At 36.7% G+C, this 22416-nt stretch overlaps 1 long non-coding RNA gene across 2 annotated transcripts in view; it reads right to left on the bottom strand.

Moving 5' to 3' along the window:
• Window positions 1-18931: 18931 nt before the first annotated feature.
• LOC144615042 (uncharacterized) overlaps window positions 18932-22416 on the bottom strand; it is a 46358-nt gene continuing 42873 nt past the window's right edge. For both annotated transcript variants that reach the window (XR_013553386.1, XR_013553387.1), the window contains exon 4: window positions 18932-18998. This is a non-coding gene — a long non-coding RNA (uncharacterized LOC144615042). The remainder of the gene's footprint in view (window positions 18999-22416) is intronic.

Here is a 22416-nt window from a genome sequence, read left to right as displayed (position 1 = left end):
TTAAATTGTGTCTGAGCAGAGTCTAAATGTACACAAGCAAACAAGTAACTGCAAAGAGAATACATATAATTATATCTTTGAATGTAAGATACTTATTTTACTATTTCTACTCTCAGTAACATTATAATACTTGCGTGGTTGTATTTTTATTTAACTGAACTAATTAGACCAATTTTATAAACAACGAAGACATCTTAAAACTGAAGGAATATGACGTCAACACGAGCTCTAAATTTCTCTTGGTCTCATTCTTTTTCCCAGTTTTGAGATATATTAAACATATAGTACTGTATAAATATAAGGTGTAAAGCATAATGATTCGACTTACATATATTGTGAAATTACCACAATAAATTAACAGCCATGACCTATAAATATAGGGGGAAAGGGGTGGGGGAAAGTTTTTCCTTGTAGTGAGAACTCAGGATTTATTCTTGTAACAGCTTTCAAAGGTACCACACAGCAGTATTAACTATAGTCATTATGTTAAACGTTACATCTCTAGTAATTACTTACCTTATAACTAGAAGTTTGTACCTTTTGACCACATTCATCCATTTATCCCTTCTCCAACCCCCACCTCTGGAACCACAAATCTTTGTTTTGTTTTTAGTTTGCATATGTAAATGAGATCCTACAGTATTTGTCTTTCTCTTTGTATAATGCTCTCAAAGTCCGTGTTGTTGCAAATGGCAAGATTTCATTCTTTTTTATGGCTGTGTGTGTGATCACATCTTTATCCATTCATGAAAACTTAGGTTATTTCCATGTCTTGGCTATTGTACATAATGCTGCTATGAGCATAGGGGCGCAGATACATCTTTGACATAGTGTTCTCATTTCCTTTCAATAAATATCCAGAAGCAGAATTTCTACATCATATATGGTAGTTATATTTTTAATTTTTTGAGGAACTTCATTCATTTGCAATACTAGCTGGATCAAATTACAACTCCATCAACAGTGCACAAGTGTTCCCTTTTCTCCACACCCTCTTTTGCATTTGTTATCCTTTGTTTGTTTGATAATAACCATTCTAACAAGTGTAAGGTGCTGTATCATTGTGGCCTTGGTTTGCATTTCTCTGATGATTAGTGATGTTGAGCAGATTTTCTTGTACCTGTTAACCATTCACATATCTTCTTTGGAAAAATATTCCAGTTATTCTACTCAGGTCCTTTGCCTATTTTTAATTGGACTCTTTGTTGTCCTGCAAATATTCTTTTCCCATTTGATAGGTTGTGTTTTCATTTTGTTGAGCAGAAGTTTTTGATGTAGTCCCACTTGCTTATTTTTTATTTTGTTAAATAGGCTTTAGGTGTCATATCCAAATAATCATTGGTAAGACCCATGTCAACGAGTTTTTTCCCTGTTTTCTTTGAGGAATTTTACAGTATCCAGTCTTACACTTAAGTCTTTAATCCGTTTTGAGTTAATTTTTGTGAGTGGTGAAGAATAGGGGTCTAGTTTTATTCTTTTGCATGTGAATATCCAATCTGTCCATTTATTGAAAAGACTATCTTTTCTCCATTGACTATTCTAAGATCCCTTATCAAATATTAGTTGACTGTATGTAAGTGGGTTTATTTCTGGGCTCTCAATTCTATTCCATTGAACAGTATGTCTCTTTTTATGCCAGTACCATGTTGTTTTGACTACTATAGCTTTATAGTATAGCTTGAAATCAGAAAATGTGATACCTACTACTTTATTCTTCTTTCTCAGGATTGCTTTGGCTATTTGGATTGTTGTGGTTGCATATAAATTTTAGGATTCTCTTTCTACTTTTGTAAAAAAAATGTCATTGGAATCTTGATATGAATTGCATTGAGTCTATAGATGGCTTTGGGTAATATGGACATTTTAATAATATTTTTCTAAGTCATGAACACAAATACCTTTTCATTTATTTGTGTCTTCTTCAATTTCTTTCAATCAGTGCCTTGCAGTTTTCAGTGTAGAGATCTTTTGCCTCCTGGTTAAATTTATTCCTAAGCATTATTTACTTATTTATTTTAATTTTGTAGATGGAATCATTTTCATTTTCCAATAAAAAATATTGCTAGTATATAGAAAGGTTACTGATTTTTTGTATGTTAATTTTATATTCTGTAACTTTTCTGAATTTATCTTTTAGATGAACAGCTTTTGGTGGATTCTTTAGGATTTTCCTATATATAAAATTATGTCATCTGCAAATAGAGACCATTTTACTTTGTCTTTTCCGATTCCGATGACTTTTACTTGTTTTCTTGCCTGATTTCTCTGGCTATGATTTCTACACTATGCTGAATAAGAGTGGTAAGAGTGGGCATGCTTGTCTTATTCCTGATCTTAGAGGAAAAGTTTTCAACCTTTTACAATTAACTGTGATGTTAGCTGTAGGTTTATCATATATGATCTTTATTATGTTGAGGTAATTCATTCTATACCTAACTGGGTGTTTTATCATTAACAAATATTGAATTTTGTTAAATGCTTTTTCTATGTATATTGAAATGATACAATTTTTTTCTTTTATTCTATGAATGTGATGTATCCTATTGATTTGTGTGTATTAAATCATCCTTGCAGCCCAGGGGTAAATCCCACTGATCATGGTGAATGGTCTTTTTTTGTGCTACTGAGTTCATTATATTTTTCACATGCTACTGAATTTATTTTGTTAGTATTTTATTGAATTTTTGCATCTATATTCATCATAGATATTGGCCTGTAGTTTTCTTATAGTGTCCTTTTTTGGTTTGGTATCAGGGTAATAGTGGCCTCATAAAATTACACTTTGATTTTTTGGAATAATTGGAGAAGGATTGGCATTCTTGGTTAAATGTTCACCAGTGAAGTCATCTGATCCTGGGCTTTTCTTCATTGGAAGTTTTTTTATTACTCATGCAATCTCCTTACTAGTAATTAGTCTGGCCAGATTTTCTATTTCCTTCTCATTCAATCTTGATAGGTTGTATGCTTCTAAGAATTTTCCTGTTTCTTGTAGGTTGTCTGTTTTGTTCACATATAGCTGTTCATAATACCTATTTATGATCCTTTGTATTTCTGTGATATCAGTTGTAAAGTCTCCTCTTTCATATGATTTTATTGATTTGGTCTTTATTTGTTAATCTTGCCAAAAGCTTATACATTTTGTTAATCTTTTTAAAGAATCAGCTCTTTGTTAATCTTTTTTTATTGTCTTACTATTCTCTATTTCATTTATTTTTGCTCTAATCTTTATTTCCTTCCTTTTGTTAACTTTGGGTTCAGTTTATTCTATTTCCTTGAGGTATAAAGTTAGGTTATTTATTTGAGAACTTTCATGTTTCTTGCTTTTGTGAGTGGGTTAGAGGGACAGAGAGAGAGAGAGAGAGAGAGAGAGAATCTTAAGCAGGATCCACTCTAACATGGAGCCCAACATGGGGCTCAATCCCATGACCCTGGGATTATGACCTGAACTGTAATCAAGCAACAGATGCTCAACTGACTGAGCCACCCAGGTGCCCCAAGAAATTTCTTATTTCTTAATGTAGGTGTTCATTGGTATGAACTTTCCTCTTAAAACTGTTTTTTGCTGCATAAGTTTTGTCATGTTGTGTTCCCATTTTTGTCTCAATACACCTTTGTCTTTTCCATTTAATTTCTTCTTTGATCTGTTGATTATTTAAGAAACTGTTGTTTAATTTCCACGTATTGATGAGTTGCAGTTTTTCTCCTGTCATTAATTTCTAGTTTCAAACAATTGTGGTCAGTGAAGAAACTTGGTATGATTTCAAACTTCTTAAGTTTTCTAAGACTTGTTTTGTGACCTAACATATGGTCTATCCTAGAAAATGTTCTAAGCACACTCAAGAAGAATGTGTATTCTTCTGTTGTCAGATAGAATGTTCTGCATATATATGGTATGTCCATTTGGTTTATAGTGTTGCTCAAATCTGATGTTTCCTTATGTTTTCTGTATAGGTGATCTATCTGTTTTTGAGAGGGGGTATAAAAATCCTTAACTATTATCATATTGCTGTTGATTTCTCATTTTAGCTCTTTTAGTTGCTTTAAGGTACACAAATGTTGGGTTCATAAATATTTGCAATTGTTATATCTTCTTGATGGATTGATCACTTTATCATTATATAACAATGGTTTTTGTCTCTTTTTACCATTTTTAGTTTAAAGTCTATTTTGTCTGATAAAAGTATAGCTACCCCTATTTTTTATTGTTATTGTTTGGTTTGCTTTGTTTGTTTACCATTTGCTTGAAATACCATTTTTGATTCATTCAGTGTCATTCTATGTGCATCTAAGGCTAAAGCAAATCTCTTGTAGGCAGCATTCCATTGGATCTTTGTTTTTTGTTTTGTTTCTTTATCCATTTAGCCATTCTGTGTGTTTCCATTGGAGAATTTAATCCATTGATGTTTAAAGTAATTGTTGATAGACAAGAACTTACTATTGCCATTTTGTAAATTGTTTTCTGGTTATTTTATAGATACATTGTTTCTTGCCTCTATTCCTGCTGTGGATTTTGTGCATGTGTTGATGTCTTTTTGTGTCAGTTTTCTTTGATTTCTTTATTATATTCTTTTATATGATCACTACAGGTTTTCCCCTTGTGGATACCATGAGACTTACATAGGATATCTTAATATTATAGGGGTGCCTGGGTGGCTCAGTCAGTTGCACATCCAACTTCAGCTCAGTACATGATCTCGCATTTGTGGGTTCAAGCCCCGCATTGGGCTCTATGTTAACAGCTCAGAGCCTTGAGCCTGCTTCAAATTCTGTGTCTCCCTCTCCCTCTGCCCCTCCCCTGCTCATGCTCTGTCTCTGTCTCTCAAAAAATAAAATAAACTTTAACAAAATTTAAAAAATTATAACACCCTATTTTAAACTGTTAGCAAATTAACCTTGAGAGTGTTCCTAAAGTTTATACTTCTTCTCTCCCTCACATTTTAAGTTATTGATGTTAAAGTTTATATATTTCACACTGTGAATCCTATAGCAGATTATTGTAGGTATGGTTATTTTTATTACATTTTTAACTTTAAACTAGAATTGTAAGTGAATTACACACCTCTATTACCATATTAAAGAATTTAACTTGGACTATGTATTTAGCATTACCAGTGAGTTTTATGCTATTTCCTTACGTTTTTACAATGTTAATTAGCATCCATTATTTCCATTCAAAAGATTCCCTTTAATTTTTTTTTTTTTTTTTTTTTTTTTTTTTTTTTTTTTGGTAAGACAGGTGTAGTGGTGATAAACTACCTCAGGTTTGTTTATTTGGGAAATTCTTCATCTGTACACTTCTGAAGGACAGTTCCACTGGGTACAGAATTCGTGTTTGACAGTTATTTTCTTTCACTATTTTGAATTTTGAATATCATCCCATTCTCTCCTGGCCTGAAAAGTTTGTGTTGAAAAATAGGCTCATAGTTACATGGGTGTTCCCTTGTATGTAACTTGTCACTTCTTTTTTCTGCTTTCAAAATTCTTTTTCTTTGACTTAATAATTTAATTATGTGTCTTTGATATCCCTATTTGTGGCCCTTTAGGCTTCATGGATCTGGATGTTCATTTCCCTTCCCAGGCTTGGGAAATTTTCAGCCATTATTACTTTAAATATACTTTATGCTCCTTCTTTTCTCCTTCTGGCTTTCCCACAACGTGGATATTGTTTATTTTGGTTGTGTCCTATAAGTCCCATAGGCTTTCTTCACTCACTTTTTTTTTTCTTTTTGCTCCTCTGACTGGACAATTTCAAATGTCCTGCCTTCTAGGTCACTGGTTCATTCTTCTTCATGATTGGGTCTGCTTTTGAATCTCTGTATTGAGCTTCTCAGTTTAGTCATTGTATTTTTCAGCTCTAAGATTTCTGTTTGTTTTTTGATGCCCTCTATTTGCTGAATTTCTTGTTTTGTTCATGCACTGCTTTCCTAATTTCATTTAGTTGCATATCTTGTGTTTTAGAATTCATTAAACTTTAAGATGATTATTCCAAATTCCATGTCTTAGAGTTCATTGATTTCCATTTCTTTTGGTCAGTTGTTAAAGCTTTATTAGTGTTCTTTGGTAGTTCACCCTTACTTGATTTTTTTATGCATGATCCCTGAATCCCTTATATTAGTATCTGTATATTTGAGTAAGGAGTTTCCTCTTCCCATCTTTACAGGTTCATTTTGGAAGAGACCGTATTTTACCAATAAGTTCAGTTTGAGTTTCTGGCCAGGTCTGCTTCTAATGTCCTGGTACACGGAACTTACTATCAGAGTCCATTTTGGGGCAAGGCCTCTGCTGAACTCTGAGATGGGGGGTAAGGAGTATGTACCAATGGTCGAGAATAGTTAAACAGGACTTCTGACTTGTTTTCCTGCCCAAGCAAGGCTGTAGGATGGGCATCACTGTTGCCTGGGTTCTCTGTTCAGTCTTCCTAGATGTCAGAACTGTGTAATATTCTCAGCAGTAGGTTCAGCTATGAGTTAGTTTCTCTGCCCTGGCAGGGCAGCAGAATGGCCGCCATAACCCGCATAGCTAATTGTTTGAGGACTCAAATCAGGAAGACTGTGCACTGTATTCCTTGGCCAAAAAAGGCCACTGATTTTGCTCTGCAGATGGGAAAGACCACAGGCTAGGCTCTCTGTTCAAGTGCCCCTGTACACAGGACTGTTGAAGGGGCTACACAGCGTCTCATTTTCTCTGGTTAGGTTCTCTGGTCAGGTGGGCTGAAAGTTATATGCAGCAATGAGAGGGACTGTGAATTAGTTTCCCTGCTTGGGCAAAGCTGGTGAACTGGCTTTAAGTCCAGGAAGGCTTTTTTGGAGTTATGGACTGATTTTCAGGATCAGTAAGACTCTGAGGACCAAATCAGGCAGATCTGTGCCCTACTGAATTCCCTGGTCAGGCTGCACTATCATCTTGGCTTTGCAGATGAACTGAGACACTAGTTCAGACTACTACTTGGGTGCTGCAGGTAGGAATTTGGTCTGCCAAGATCTGGCAACTGGTTGTTGCAAATACCTCCCCTCATCCCCATTACAATCAAATTCCTAGTGGTCAAGTCTCACAGATTTTCCTGCAATACCATGGGGGTGATATCAGAGTAGGGGCTCCCAAGAAGTGACCCAAAATGCTGGAGGTGCTGAATGTCTACCCTAGGTTCCCCCCCCCCCCCCCCCGCCACTGATGGAAGAACCATAGGCTCAGGGGAGACCTCTCAGTGTGGTACCGTGCTGGCTTGAGGGAGGGGCAATGTGGTCAACATGTAGCCATTTTTCTGACACTTCTAATATAGTCTGTCTTGGTCTTTGTGGTACCCGGTGGGAGGTGGGGGGCTTGTTTCAGCCTCACCTCTGTGTTCTACGATTTTCTCAGTGGTGCCTTGTCTATGAACAGTTATTAGCTGTTCTTGTGAGTGGAGCAAAATTGGGATCTATGTCACCATCTTGGTAATACCATTCTTCTCTTGGAATCTTTGGACAATAAGCTTACTAACCTAACATTAAGTCATATTACAGGCCTATACTTCATAAGGAAGAGTGATTAATGTGCTATTGTAGAAAAAAAATCCATGAATGAGAAATAAGATGACCTGGAGTTTATTTCTAAGTAAGTTCATACTAACTAGTCTTCTAGTTATACTAAATTAAGTTTATAAGCTCCTCCAACTCTAATATTCTTGTTTTGTTTTTTTAGTAAACTTCAAAATATCCATTCTATAAAAGCAGTTAATATTTATAATTTAAATATTTTATAATTCAAGAAATATACAAATTATCAAAGATTGAATTCTACTCAGCATGATCTTGATGTTAGGTGTATTTTTTTATATTCCATTTTTTAAAATTGGTCATCTACTTATACAAGTTTGTCTTAAACATAGTTTGCTACTATGTTCCTCTTTGTTTAATCAAGTTAAATAGGTAAGACTTACTTTTTGGATTTTATAAACTTGAGCCTAAGTATAAGCTACCACAAATACTTCATGAAATTTGTTGAAATTTAAATTTATTTGTTTATAGGTAAAAAATAAAGTAGGCACATACCATCAACATAGTTTGATCACTAAGTTATTGCAGTTGTTTTTTTAACTCTTAAAACTTTTTTTAAATGTTTGTTTATTTTTGAGAGAGAGAGACAGAGTGTGAGCAGCGGGTGAGGGGCAGAAAGAGGGAGACACAATCAAAAGCCAACCTCAGGCTGTTAGCTGACAGCTCAGAGCCTGATATGGGGAGCCAAAGTCACACGCTTAACAGATGAGCCACCCAGGCACCCCACAGTTGGTTTATAAAAAGAGATGAATATTAGAATATATTCATTAAAAATAAGAAAACATAGAAGGATACTTCCAGAGCATTTAGCAAATTTAATCCCCAAACTTGCAGTTTTCGGTTGTATCCCCGTTTGTTCATCACAGACTGTGCCAATAGCTTAGCTTTTAATCCCTGAAAAACAATTAAACATTTAAGCACCACTTAATGGAGAAGAATCATTAAAATAAAATTGAAGTTCACATTGTTACTTGGAGAGGCTCATATTTATTGTTTCCTATAAAAGTTCCAAGGAAACTAAAAAAATTACAAATATTGGCATGGGGCACATCACTTCTTTGCCTGCTTTTAAAAGAGTTGTCTCTGACAAAGTTTACTGATATGAAAAAAAGGGATAACAACTCAAATTTTCAAAGAGCTTGGAACATAGATCTCTAATGAAGTGACTTTATCAGTTCAAGCTTTTTCTCTCACCAGTGACTATTTTAGAGAGAACAGCCTAACAGGCATATCACAGACTGCACAATCTCCATAATATGTTTTCATTCTAAACACCAATGGTTGTATTTGGGAAATATTAACAGTATTAGGAAAAGTCTTTAAAACTTTTTCTTTAACGTTTATTTCTGGTACAGAGAGAGAGAGCATGAGCAGGGGAGGGGCAGAGAGAGAGAGGGAGACAGAAACTGAAACAGTCTCCAGGCTCTGAGCTGTCTGCACAGAGCCCAACGCGGGGCTCAAACTCACGGACCGCAAGATCATGACCTGAGCCCGAGTCGGACGCTTAACCGACTGAGCCACCCAGGTGCCCCAGGAAAAGTCTTTTTAAAAAGACACTACAGAATTAGAGGTCAGGGGGATGCTTAAAATAATTATGAATAGACATTATATTTACAAAGAATTTAATAGGATAGGAAACTGTCATATTATGTTAGTGAAAAAGCATAATACAAAGCTATGTATATAGTGTAATATCCATCATATATAACATCTATAAATATGAGTACTAAGTATACTAAATGGAAATTTATTAAAAGCAAATGTACTAAAATACTGTGATTTTCTCTTAGTGTGACCTTGTTTATGTTAATACTTTGCTATACTTTTCAAATTCTTTAATATTCATAAAAAGGGAAGATGACTAAGTATATAATACAAAATTTAAACATCCTTTATCATGATGAAAATTGATAGCCAGAATGATTAAAAATGAAAGCAAAACCGTTTAAATGGGGGGAAAGTACCACTGTGCTCAATTTAGATAAATGACACAAAATCAATGCCATATTAGAAAAATTAGGATTTTTAAAAACTTCAACAATTAGCTAACTAGAGAAAACTCTCTTAACTCAAAATACTTTTCTTCCCCAATAATGAGCAGTGAGAGAGGAGTCCTTGTTTGTGCAGAGAAGGTAGAGTTTCAGGCTCTTCCTTTCCTATAACTTCTGTTTCCTCCTCACAGATTCCTATAAATCACTAGTAGTTTATGTTACTAAGCCTATGCCATCTGCTCACTGGGGCCATGTTGTAACCAGGTTTATTATATATCACAATACAGTTGTTAAGAGGACAAGTCCTGGGTTAGGCACCTGTGTTCAGATCTTGGCTTCACTTCGAATGTTGCCCAGCCCCCTAACCTCTATTTCAGTTTTGTCTTCTGTGGAGTGGAGATGACAGCCTCAAAGTGTTTTTTAAATTTTTTTAAAATGTTTATTTTTGAGAGGGGAGAGACAGAGTGAGAGTGGGGGAGGGGCAGAGAGCGAGAGAGGGAGACAAAGAATCCGAAGCAGGCTCCAGGCTCTGAGCTGTCTGCACAGAGCCCAATGCGGTTCCAAACTCACTAACCATGAGATGATGACCTGAGCCGAAGTCCAACACTTCACCAACTGAGCCACCTAGGTGTCCTGGCCTCAAAGTGTTTTAAGACGGTGAAAGGGGTAATTCCTGGAAAGCTGACGATATCCCTCCCACCCTACCCAAAGCCTCACGGTCTTCTCCATCTCATTTCATGCCAATTCAGTCCTTCCGTGTGCTCATGTCCAAGTCCTTGATTTCATCCTAATCCCTCTTTCTTCTCACACTACATCCAATCTGCCAGCAAATTTTGCTGTCTCTACCGTCAAAATAAATGCAGGGTCTGACCACTTCTTTCCATCTCTACTGAGACCATCTTGGGACCAGCTGCCATCCTCTTGATCCAGGACTATTGCAACAGCCTCCTTAACTGTATCCCTCGTTCCCTACAATCTGTTCTCTGCAAATCGCACAGTAAACCATCACGTCACTCCCTGCCAAAATCCTTCAGTGGCTGCCCATCTTGGCCAGAGGAAAAAGCAGATTCTCAACCAAGACCTAAATGGCCCTACAAAAGCTGATCCCTCGTACCTCTCTGACCTCAACTCCTATTCCTCTCGCCTGTGCCTCTCGTCTCCAGCCACGCAGGTCTCCCAGTTGTTCAGAACGAAAGGCAAGTCTTGCTTTAGGGCCTTTGCACTTCCTGTCCCCTCTGCATGGATCATTCTTCCCTTAGATATTCCTATGGTTTGCTTCCTTACCCCCTTCAAATCTTTACTCACATATAATCTTCTCAACAAAGTCTTCCCCATTTAAAATGGCAAATCCTCCCTTAGGACTCCCCATCCTATTTCCTGGTTATATTTTTAACTTGAACATGTATCACTTTTTCCACTTACTATATAAAGTTTTTATTTCTGCTATTTAGAATATCACTCTAGAAAGGCAAAAATTGGGGTCTTTAACAATGCCTGGTACCTATAGTTAATATTTTCTGAGTAAATGAATGACTGCATATCCTTAGGACATTGACTGAAGATAGCAAGTACTTTACACATTTTAACTAATAACATGTTCCATGAGAATATCTAGAATCATGACATCATAAAGTTGGAAAGAACTTAAACCATCTATTGTTTTTTCTATAGTTTTGAAAGGTGATCATCTGAGCTTTCAGTGTGTTCTTTCTCAATAGGCCATTGGCTACCAAAAAGAGAAGCCAGTTTCCTTTTTAAATCACTCTTTTTGTTAGCTAGCTAGGCTGACATGTGTCTCCTGGTAAGTTCTGTTCGTTGATGCTAAGGTTATGCTCTGCAAGTATACTCCATCCATCTTCTACATGAGGGAACATTCTGAATATTGGAAGACATCTAGAATGTCCCACTTAAGTCTTCTCTTCCTCACATGAACATTAAGCATCTGTATACATTTTCTGTTAATACCTGAAAAGTGAGCTCAGAGATGGTCACACCAGTATACTTCCACTATTGCAGACCAAGACTACATTAATATTTTATCCACTGATGTCATACCATTAGCTCATATTGAATTTTTGGTGGTATAAGATAACCAGGTTATGTTAATGATTTATGGGTTTTTTTTTTCACATTAGCTTCTTTTAAGGTGGTTCCTTATATACTTGTATTTTCTCACAAATACGAGATAATCTTCACAGAGACCTCATTCTTTTTAAACTTAGAAATAAACTAAACTAGTGAACTATTACAGTGGTAATGCTATAAACTTTCAGGCAAAGAAAGAATAATAATCCACTATTTTATCATCTATAATCAGAAACACTTGTTATATATTTAAAGCTTCACTCAGGTAGTTTCCATAAATTCTCTTCTTCCACCATCATATCCTCTGCTACAATCTCGGAATTCTCAGCTAAAGAGGATCCCATCTTTGATGAAACACATACCCCCACTCCTCTCAGACACTCTATACTCTAAACATGCCTCAGAGATCTCACAGTGGAAAAACCTCTGTCTCTCCATCTGCCACCAAACCAGGATCTTGAGAACACATAAAACTACAAAATGACTGCTTCTCACAAAGATGATGCCATTAAATTAACTTCATGCTATGAACTAAAAATGTCGAACAGAAACCTTGGTTTGGTAAATTGCTTTCTCGCTCTGATTTTTGTACCTCACTGCTCAACCCATTTGTTTATCATTAAAAGCAGGGTCATAGCATGATGCCTAATAATATCAACAGTGGAATCAGATAGCCTTAATAGGATATATTTTGAAGTGCTTACAAGACATATTACAAATAACAAGTATTTATGAGTTGAAGAATAAATCGTTAACTACAAGCAGTGAAGTGTTTAGTAACAGAACAAACAGCTTATTCTCTGTACTACAATTCTTTTCATCCTATCATAACCCTCCCCGAGCTAGGCCTGAACATGGCTGATGGGAAACCATCTTCACCCTCAAGATTAATTACACATGTGTAGCTAAAAGCGATTTGTCACCAGGAAGATGTCAAATCTCGACACGAACAGAAACAGAACCATATTGTAGTCAAAACAGATTTGCTGGACAGTTATTTTAGGCTTCCAGCACAGGTTACATCTAATTATCCAGATTGGACATGAGAGACATAAGCACATATATACAGCCCTCCAGATAATAAAATGTTAATCAAAATCTATTTAAGTTGCTTTAAGCAGTTTTAAGAGAAGGCTACCAGACTTTGCAAATAAAATTCCAGGTGCCCAGTTACATTTGAATTTCAGATGAACACTTTTTTAGTTTACACATATCTCCAATAGCAATTGACATACACACACAAAGAAATTATTCACCATTTATCTGAAACCTAAATTTAAATGGTTATCCATTTTCTCTGGCAATCTTAGGCTAAGATCTAAGCAAGGGGACTACCATTGGAGTTCACATCAGTGTAACAGAGTGTTAACTGGGGTTTTGGTCCATGCAACAAAATACAACAGGTGATGTGTACCAAAGCTAGGTGACAGACAAAAGGTAGAATGCACAAAAAGAATGTACAAAAACTGGTTCCACGCTTCTTGGACCATTCAATCAGATCAAGATTATAAAAAGGGGGGCAAAGCATTTAGAGAATGAAAAATATATTTGGGGGAATGTTTCTATGGAAAAATCTGGGCTTGAGCCTCACCTCCAGTCCCTGAGGGGAAAAGAGAGGAGTTTGTCATTCACAATCTCAATGAAGAGTAAGGGTTTCAGCCAGAGACACTAGAGGGACCTAATCCTCTCCATAATTGAGAGATACCATGGACTGAGAAAATTAGAGTGGCCTATTTCAGGAAAACAAAGAGACAACATGGTTCTGTTTGCAAAGGAACTATACTTCCATTAGTAAAAGCCAAGAAATGTTTGATTCCCATGGACCAAATGGGGGCTGTAGGGGAAAGAGCTGGTCTGGAGCATGAAACGACTTGGTGTAGAACCAGGATGGGGATATCTCCACACCAGGGCTGAGGTCAGAAGGTGAGATGTTCTCACGTGCTGTGAGAGCTGCCACTAAAAAGGGCTACTGAGAGGGTCTTCATAGTACCCACAGAAGAAAGTATCAGCTACAAACACCCACCAGGGCCAGAGTGAGAAACCAGCTTATGAAGATACCAGCCACCAGCCAGCAAATAATTTCCCTTCCATATTTCCCTTGTTCCCTCCTCCCTCTTTAACCTTGGCATGGTCCGGGGGCGCCTGGGTGGCTCAGTCGGTTAAGCGGCCGACTTCGGCTCAGGTCATGGTCTCGAGGTCCGTGAGTTCGAGCCCCGCATCAGGCTCTGTGCTGACAGCTCAGAGCCTGGAGCCTGTTTCAGATTCTGTGTCTCCCTCTCTCTCTGACCCTCCCCCGTTCATGCTCTGTCTCTCTCTGTGTCAAGAATAAATAAACGTTAAAAAAAAAAAAAATTAACCTTGGCATGGTCCAAAACTACAGCTGGACAAGTCCAGGAACGTTACCGATAAGCTTCTCTTTCTCCTCCCCAAATGCCCGAACCTATTATCTACAGGCCTGGGCCCCTTACTCTGGATTAAAACTCAAAATGCTAATTAATATCGTACACTGATTATTTTTGCATTTTGCACGAACGCTGTCTTATCTCTTATAGTAACTGCATTACTGTACGGTGAACATAAACATTTTAGGACCTGATAACTTTTAATCTGGTGGACAGAAAAAATCTCGGCTCAACTAAAAGTTTAAAGAAGCAATATGAATTACAAATAAAACAGTTTAGATTATATCTAATATATAGTGGTTGTATTGGAACAAAGATTAAAATAGAGCCCTTTCTATGAAAACCAGTTTGGCTGGAACAACTTTCAAGGAAAATCCATCTATGTCCACCTGTCCATCACATTGATTAACCAGGAAAGAGGCTGCCAGCTGCTGTGCTATCCACTTTGGCCACGCTGTTCTCTTGCTGGCCACATGAAGAGCCAGTTTCAATTCGAAAGCCTATATACAATTTTGTGCATTTAAGAACATATCATTGAGTTGTTTTTTGTTTTATTTTGTGTTTTTGTCTTTTGTGGGTTTTGTCTGTCTTTGTTTTTACTTCTGAAAGTCAGCAGGAAGATAAAGACACTGTACATAAAAATGCTTCTAAACTTGTCTGAGATTTTTTCAGACCTAAGAAAGGTTTTACTTTGAGTCGATTTGTAGGGTTTTTTTCCAAAGACTTCACTCAGTGTTTTTTTTTTTCCATTTTTTGTGCCAGTTTTATCCAACTCTCAAGGATTCCCAGATTCCTTTCTGCAAGAAAAGGAACAATGCTAGACAGATTAACCTCCAGAAACTGAGAACAAGAAAGATATATAAACATATCTGGAATCAATAACAAAATCTATTGCAATAATGTATAACACAAGAAACTCCTGACACAGCCATAGCCAAAATGTAATGCTAGCCAAACATTGCACAATGCTGAAGGCAGCTGTCAACTCTGAAAATAAAAATAGTAGATAGTGTCACCACAGACAGAATGTACAAATTCCCATAATACAATTCTCACCTGAACATAGTACAAGAAGAGCAAAAACGTAGAAGCCTGATCCGTTCACCTGTGTCTATCTCTTAAAATTTGCAAATGTCCAAGATGCTTAGGAGTTATCCTGTTGTATTTCACAATAAAGAATAACTAATGCTACATTTGGAAAAGAAGGGAAAGGGATACTTTTAAACAAAAGTAAAATTATATGTAGTATTTATATATAGTATCTTGTGAGTCTATCAGTATAACTCAGATTTATATATCCAAAAGTATTACTCATTTTGGTTTTTCTAATTTCTTATCTTTTTTTAGAATTGAGATATAATTAGCATATAACATTGTATTAACATTAGGTGTACAACATGATTTGATATATGTACATATTGCAAAATGATTACCACAACAAGTTTAGTTAGCATTCATCACGACACATAGTTACAATTTGTTTCCCTTTGAGAACTTTTCAAAAAAAATTTTTAATGTTTATTTGTGAGAGAGAGCACTCACACTCATGTGCACGAATGGGGGAAGAGCAGAGAGAGAGACAGAGACAGAAAATCTGAAGCAGACTCTGGGCTATCATGAACCATGAGATCATGGCCTGGGCTGAAGTCAGAGGTTCAACCAACTGAGCCACCCCAGTGTACCCCACCTTGAGAACTTTTAAGATCTACTCTCTTAGTAACTTCCAAATACATAACAGTGTTGTTAGCTATAGCTCTCATGCTGTGCATTCCATCCCCAGGATTTACTTATTTTACAACTGAAAGCTTATATCTTTTGGCTTCTTACACCTATTTTGTGCCCACCCACCACCTGTAACAACCATCAATACATTCTCTGTATCTATGAGTTTGTTTGGGTTTGTTTAAATACATTCCACATATAAGTGATATCACATAGCATTTGTCTTTCTCTGACTTATTTTACTTAGTGCAATGCCCTCAAGGTCCTTCCATGTTGTTGCAAAAGGCAGGATTTTCTTTCTCTCTAAAATATGCTAAAACCCTAATTTTAGGTCAGTAACCCCAAAATGCTATTTATTGTGCTTTTAAACATTTCTGAAAAACCATGCACTAATAGCAACCAGTTCTTCTGAAGAAATTTAAAAAGAAAAAATAATCCTGTGTAGTGGGTCACAAACTAGGAGCCCTGACTGCCATCTCCTACTTCAAATCTCAGTTTAGGTGACAACATAGCAAAGCGAGAGAAGCTGAAAAAACCTGGCACAAACACACACCTTTGCTTATTCACCAGAAACAGTTTTGAAAAGGCGCATTTGTGCCAATGACTAATTCCACCTCGAAACTATAGTCTAGAAGGGTCTCTAATCTAAAACACATTTGACAAAAATTTCTCCTCACTTTCCACCCCCATCCTTTCCCAGTACAGTATTTAGGGTGTTTTGTTTTTTTTTTTTCCAGTGGAATAGGCAAGATGGATGCAATATAACCAAATATTCAAGTTAAATTCCATCTTGCCCATGCAGGTTAATCAGAACAGTGTCTGAGCCAACTGATTCCAAATAAACCAAGCTCTGTCTCATCTTCAGAACATTTATTTCTTTAGGTTCTATTATGAGCTTCCCTTTGAAAGCTATTCCTATAACAGCTACAATAGAACGCTAAAGGACATTTTTCAAGTCTTGGAACTCCTCTTTGGTTTTAATCAGGATGAGCTTGAGGGGCTCAGGCTTGTTTATTACAGAATCTTTTTCTTTCTGATGATTAAACTGACACTGCTATGCTATTGTTATTGCATTTAACTTTTTTTTTCACTCAAAACATACTCATGAACAGGCCTGAAAATTCAGACAAGTAGAAACAAAGGGGCAGAAATCATCAATTTTTCTTCAACTATTTATTCTAACAGTTTTGGTCTTCTAAGCCTTTGACAAAAATATGTACACCTGAAACATATATAATTATATATATGGTTTTCTGTATTATTCTTTTTATTTATTACTCCATTAGCATTTCCATGTTTTTACATAATCTTTGTAAATATATTTATTTTACATAATATTTTAATAAGTGAATGTACCATGGTTTATTTAATTCTTTCATTATGATTGGACATTCTGTTTCTAGTTTTCACAATTTTAATGCTAGAGTATTAATCTTAGAGTATAAATCTCTTTTCAATATTTGGGATTACTTTATTATGGCAGATACTCAGGGGTGGAATTACTATTTAGAGGACACTATGTTTCTTAAGACTCTTCATACATATTGATAAACTGCTATCCAGAAAGGTCATACCGAATAACTGCCTCCGGCAATAACTAGAACATTCCTTGGTACATTTACCAGTGTTTTCATCCCAGGCTCATTTGCATTTTTGCTAATTTGATAGATGAAGACTTGGACCTCGTTGTGCTTTGCAGTGCATCTTTGAAAACTCAGAGACCTTTATGCACATACAGATTTTAAAACCTTATAAATCCTTTTATGTAAATTAGTAATTTTCCAAATCCTTTCCTCCCACCCAAACACACAGCAACCATTTCCTACTCCCCAGAGGCAGAGTTTGTTCTAGCCATTGTTGCTGCCTCATCCTTTGACCATGAGACCACACATTTATGGGCCTGGAACAATATGACCTCTCCCTGTCTCTTTTTGATTGCTGATCGCAATTGAGGTGATCCACCTTGGCATGACAATGAGCTGAAGGTGTCTTCTTATGTGGGTGGACACTAAAATGCCCCTCTCATAAAGACAGGATATTAAATAACTTGATTCTTGATTCCTGCTCCATAACATGTTTCACTCAATAGTCTATCCCTGGGCTACCGTGTCAGTTGTATTTCAACAACTCAGCAACCCTCAAGATAATGAAAGTCAATTGTTCTTACTTAGCTGTGTTCATGGAGCTGATTTTCTCCATCTTTTATGGTCCAGGTGCATTCAGTTAGTTACAAGATAAATAACTTCTGCCTTCCTCTCAAGAAACCTTATAGGTATTGATGTACCCCACAGCCTGCCTTTGCTTTTCCAGGGTAATGTTCTCAAAGAGCAGAGTTCACACCCATATTAGAAAAAGCAAGTGGCTGGTGTGAGATGGAAGTTCTGACTCTATTAATCTCTGATGTGACTTTACTGTTACTTTCTGGTGCGACCCTGTGCAAGGTCCTTAATGTTTCTGTGCTTTAATTATTTGCCTGAAAAATAGGAAAAGTATCTACCTCATAGGACTGTTGTGATTAAATGAGCTGGTGGGGGGAAAGGTGTAGATATGGGTGTGTAGTACTTAAACAACAAGCGTCTCACGCATAAAGTCCCATACATGTACAAGCTAGAACTATAATTTTATTCTACTTAATTCCTGAAATGAAAATCTTGGCTCATAGTTTATGATATTTGACATTTCACACAACTTAACTGTATAACGTTTTGAGGTATAGCACAGAACCTGGCTGCTTTTTGTGTTCTGTCACATACTTACTGTTATTCATATTGACATTTGAAGTTCTAAGACACATACATCCAGCTGGATTCTTATCAGGACTGTCAAATTCATAAATGAATTTGGAGAATCGACGCCTATATAATAGTTAATCTTACCAGTTTATAAATATGTCCCTCCATTTGTTTAATACCTATTTCATAATCTCTTCTCAGAATTTCATCAGAGAGGCAGAACCACTGTATATAAGATAAGGCATTTGTTACCAGAATTGGGTCTTATGCAATTATGAGAGCTGCCTAAGCAGTGTCTGTAAGTCTGCTTTCTTTCCTCTGATGCTAGAGCTTGAAGTTCACAGGGAGGGAAGTTGGGAAGAGAAGATGGATATAGCATTGGGAAGAGAGAGGACAAGCCGGAACCTACAAGCAGGAGCTGGAAGCCATGAGGAAAGGACAAAACTTATGCCAATTCTCATCACCTGTGATCTTGATATGGGTGTCCTACATAGAAAGCTGGTGTCCTTCATCACAGAGCGAAGCACACACCTGTGAGGAATAGCAGAGTTAAAGAAGGATCCAGGCAAAGGTGGTAAAGCTGCAGACCCAGCTACTGTGTCACACCAAAGTTTGAGATCGCACCAGTGCCTCTGTGTTGAGAAACACCAATGTTTCTGTTTAACTTCCATCTCTCAAATAGCCTGTAAAAATGTCTCTAGTGGCCCACTATAATTGGAAATCTACAGAGAATTCTGAGAAAGGCAGTTCAGTCTAGTCAAAGTGAATGTTACAAAGCCACCACACCTCTCAATAGAATGTATTTAATAGATTATGAGTGGTCTGTACTTCTAATATTTATAATAGGCTACTACTATAATAGACTACTCCTACTATTATAAGTCTCATACTCCTAATTGTTTACAATCGCCACTGTGATCTCTACATATGGTGTGGTCTCTATACAATATGTTTAAGATATGGTTGTGAATACCTTAATGCCTTTGTCTCCTTTCCCCCCATCATACATCATAGTAACTCAACCCTAGTTATCCAACACACTGCTCTCTCAGCACTGAAGTAGCTGATTTATAGCTAGAATAAAACTCAAAAACATGTTAAACAGATCAACTTTGACTTCCTACTTTAGCCGTCATTGCTGCCTTTCAAACTTATTATTATATAATTTTTCACATCTCCAGCACCTCCTCTCCTGAGTGGAGTTCTCACAGTTCTAGAGACTGGCAAGTCCTAGGTCAAGGTACTGGCCACTTTGATTCCTTGATAAGAGCTCCCTTCTGGCTTGCAGATGGCTACCTTCTCACTGTGCACTTGTATGGCAGGGAGAGATGAAGCAAGCTACCTGACATGTCTTCCTATAAGGACACTAAGCTCATTATGAGGGCCCTATCCCATGACCTCATCTAACCTAATTTCCACTCAGGTCCCATCTCCAAATACCATCACATTGGGAGTCAGGGCTTCATCATATGAATTTGGGGCTGGGGGAATACAATCCACAGCATGTTTCTTCATCATCCTCAGTAAATGATTCTGTGTCTTATTTCATGTAGAAATGGAAACAATCAAAAGAAAACATTGGCATCAACCCACTTTCATATCAATGCTTTACACTTGAATTCCTATACTCTGCACCTTTCCTGTTACAGTGGCCAAAATATACATCCTATTGAACCAAATACTCAACTTGTTCATTAAATTTCATGCTTTCCTGTCCACTGAAGAATCTCAGTCCAGCAAATGTCCCTCTTTGTCCTACATTACCAATTTTCCCTCTCTACCGACTCTTCCTGTAAACATGCAAACATGTTGTAATATCTCTAGTATCTATAAAAACTCAGCCTTAATTTTACCTTATCCCATAAGTTGCCTTTAGAGAGAAATTCACAATACCTATTCTCTCCATCTCTTCTCTTCCCACTCTCTCTTGGACTCCTCTCAAATGGGCTTTCATTGCCACCACTGGACAAAAATTGCTCTTGACAAGTTCACCAGTGACCTCATCAATAAACCCAACCATCAGTCTCCAACCTATCTAATCTGGTAACAATTAATAATATTAATGATTCCCTCTACCAAAAACTTTCTTCTTGACTTTTAAAACAAAAAGTACTTAAGTCTCCTCCTACTTCATTAGCCATTTTTTCCCTAAGATCTTTTGCTAGACTTTTCTCATTGCACCAACTTCTTAATGTCAGAATGCCTTATAAACTCAATCCTCAGACCTCTTCTCAATTTATACTCCATCCTTAAGTGAGCTCATCCAGTCCCTCAATCTTAAAATCATTCATAACTTAATGATTCCCAAATGTGTAGCCATAGCCCCTGTCTTCAGACTCATATATGCAACTACCTAGTTAACATCTCTACTTAGATGTTATTTGGCATCAAAAGCTTAAAATTCAAAACAAAATTGTTGATTCTTCTTACCCCCATATAGTTTTCCCCCTGGTATTTCCTTTCTTACTGAAAGGCAACTATTCATCCAATTACACAAGACAACAAGTGTGGAATCATCCTGATTCTTCATTCTCCTACATTGAAAGAGCCAATCTATCAGTAAATCTTACTGGTTCTTCTTTCAAAATACATAAAAAATTTATCCACTTCCTACCAACTGGCCCAAGAACTCTTATCATGGACAAATTGTAAAAGCCTCATAAGTAATCACTCTGTCTCCAATCTTGTAAGTTCACAGTCGAATCTTTATAAAGTTTCCAACTTTTTAGATTATATCAGATCTGTGCTCATAATCCAAAGTCCATGCATAGTCTAAAAATCCCATATCATGGCACATAGGTAACTATACGACCATATTTCCATTCCCTCCCTTACTTATTTACACTGGACTCCTTGTTATATGTGGAACAATACAAGTGTGGAGGAAAAAAAGAACATATCAAGTGTGCTCCAACTGCAGGATTTCTGCATCTATCGTTTCTACTTTTTTGGATTTTTTTTTCCCGCTAAGATAACATCATGGCTAAATAATTACTTCTATCAGGTCTCTTTTAAATGCGATCTCATCCCAAAGATAGCACCCTAAATAAATCACCCCTGCCATTTCTCTTTCCTTTTATTCTGCTTTCTTTTTCTTCATATCACTAATCAAACCTGAAATAGGTGGGGAGCCTGGGTGGCCTGGTTGGTTAAGCGTCTGACTTCAGCTCAGGTCATGACCTCACAGCTTGTGAGTTCAAGCTCCACGTTGGGCTCTGCACTGACAGCTCAGAGCCTGAAGCCTGCTTTGGATTCTGTGTTTCTCTCTCTCTCCACCCCTCCCAAATAAATAAACATTTAAAAAAAAAAAACAAATAGCATGAACTGCTTAGATTTGAAACTAGTTTCCCATGTCTCACTGAAACCACGCACTGTTATGACTCTGGGTGACTTCCTTACCTTTCTATGATGAATTTTCCACATCTTTAAAATAAGCATAAAATAGAATCTACCTCACAGAGCTGTTTAGTCATGGGATTTAAACATGTTTGTGTGTGTGAGAGAGAGAGAAAGAGAGGAACAAAAGCACTTAGAGAAATGTGGCATATAAGCATTACATATACATTAATGCTAGAATAAATATCATTATTTGTCTCCTCCCTTAAGAATGTAAGCTCAGTGAAAGCAGTACTTTTATCTCTCTTGTTCCCCATTGTATCCCTAGTATTTAGAATACTAACTTCACATATTTATTGAATGAATTTTTTACTGGTCACTTTCACTTAAATTTGAATAATTGAGTCTTTTGACTCTTCTTAGTATCCAAACCTATCAACTATAAAAATATTTTCTTACCTTCCTATATTTACTATTCAAATATATGTTTTATATACTTTTTAATTGACTAGAACTTTTCTACTGTTATTTTTTTGAAAGAGAGGGCAAGAGAGTGCACACAGAAGAAGGGTAGAGAGAGAAACCCATGGGGCTCATAAGTCATGGGACTTGA

The sequence above is a fragment of the Panthera onca genome, chromosome F2 (genome assembly GCF_046562875.1).
Source record: "Panthera onca isolate mPanOnc1 chromosome F2, mPanOnc1 haplotype 2, whole genome shotgun sequence".
Taxonomy (NCBI): domain Eukaryota; kingdom Metazoa; phylum Chordata; class Mammalia; order Carnivora; family Felidae; genus Panthera; species Panthera onca.
Note: the sequence above shows the minus strand (reverse complement) of the source record. Positions and strands in the feature narration are given on the sequence as shown.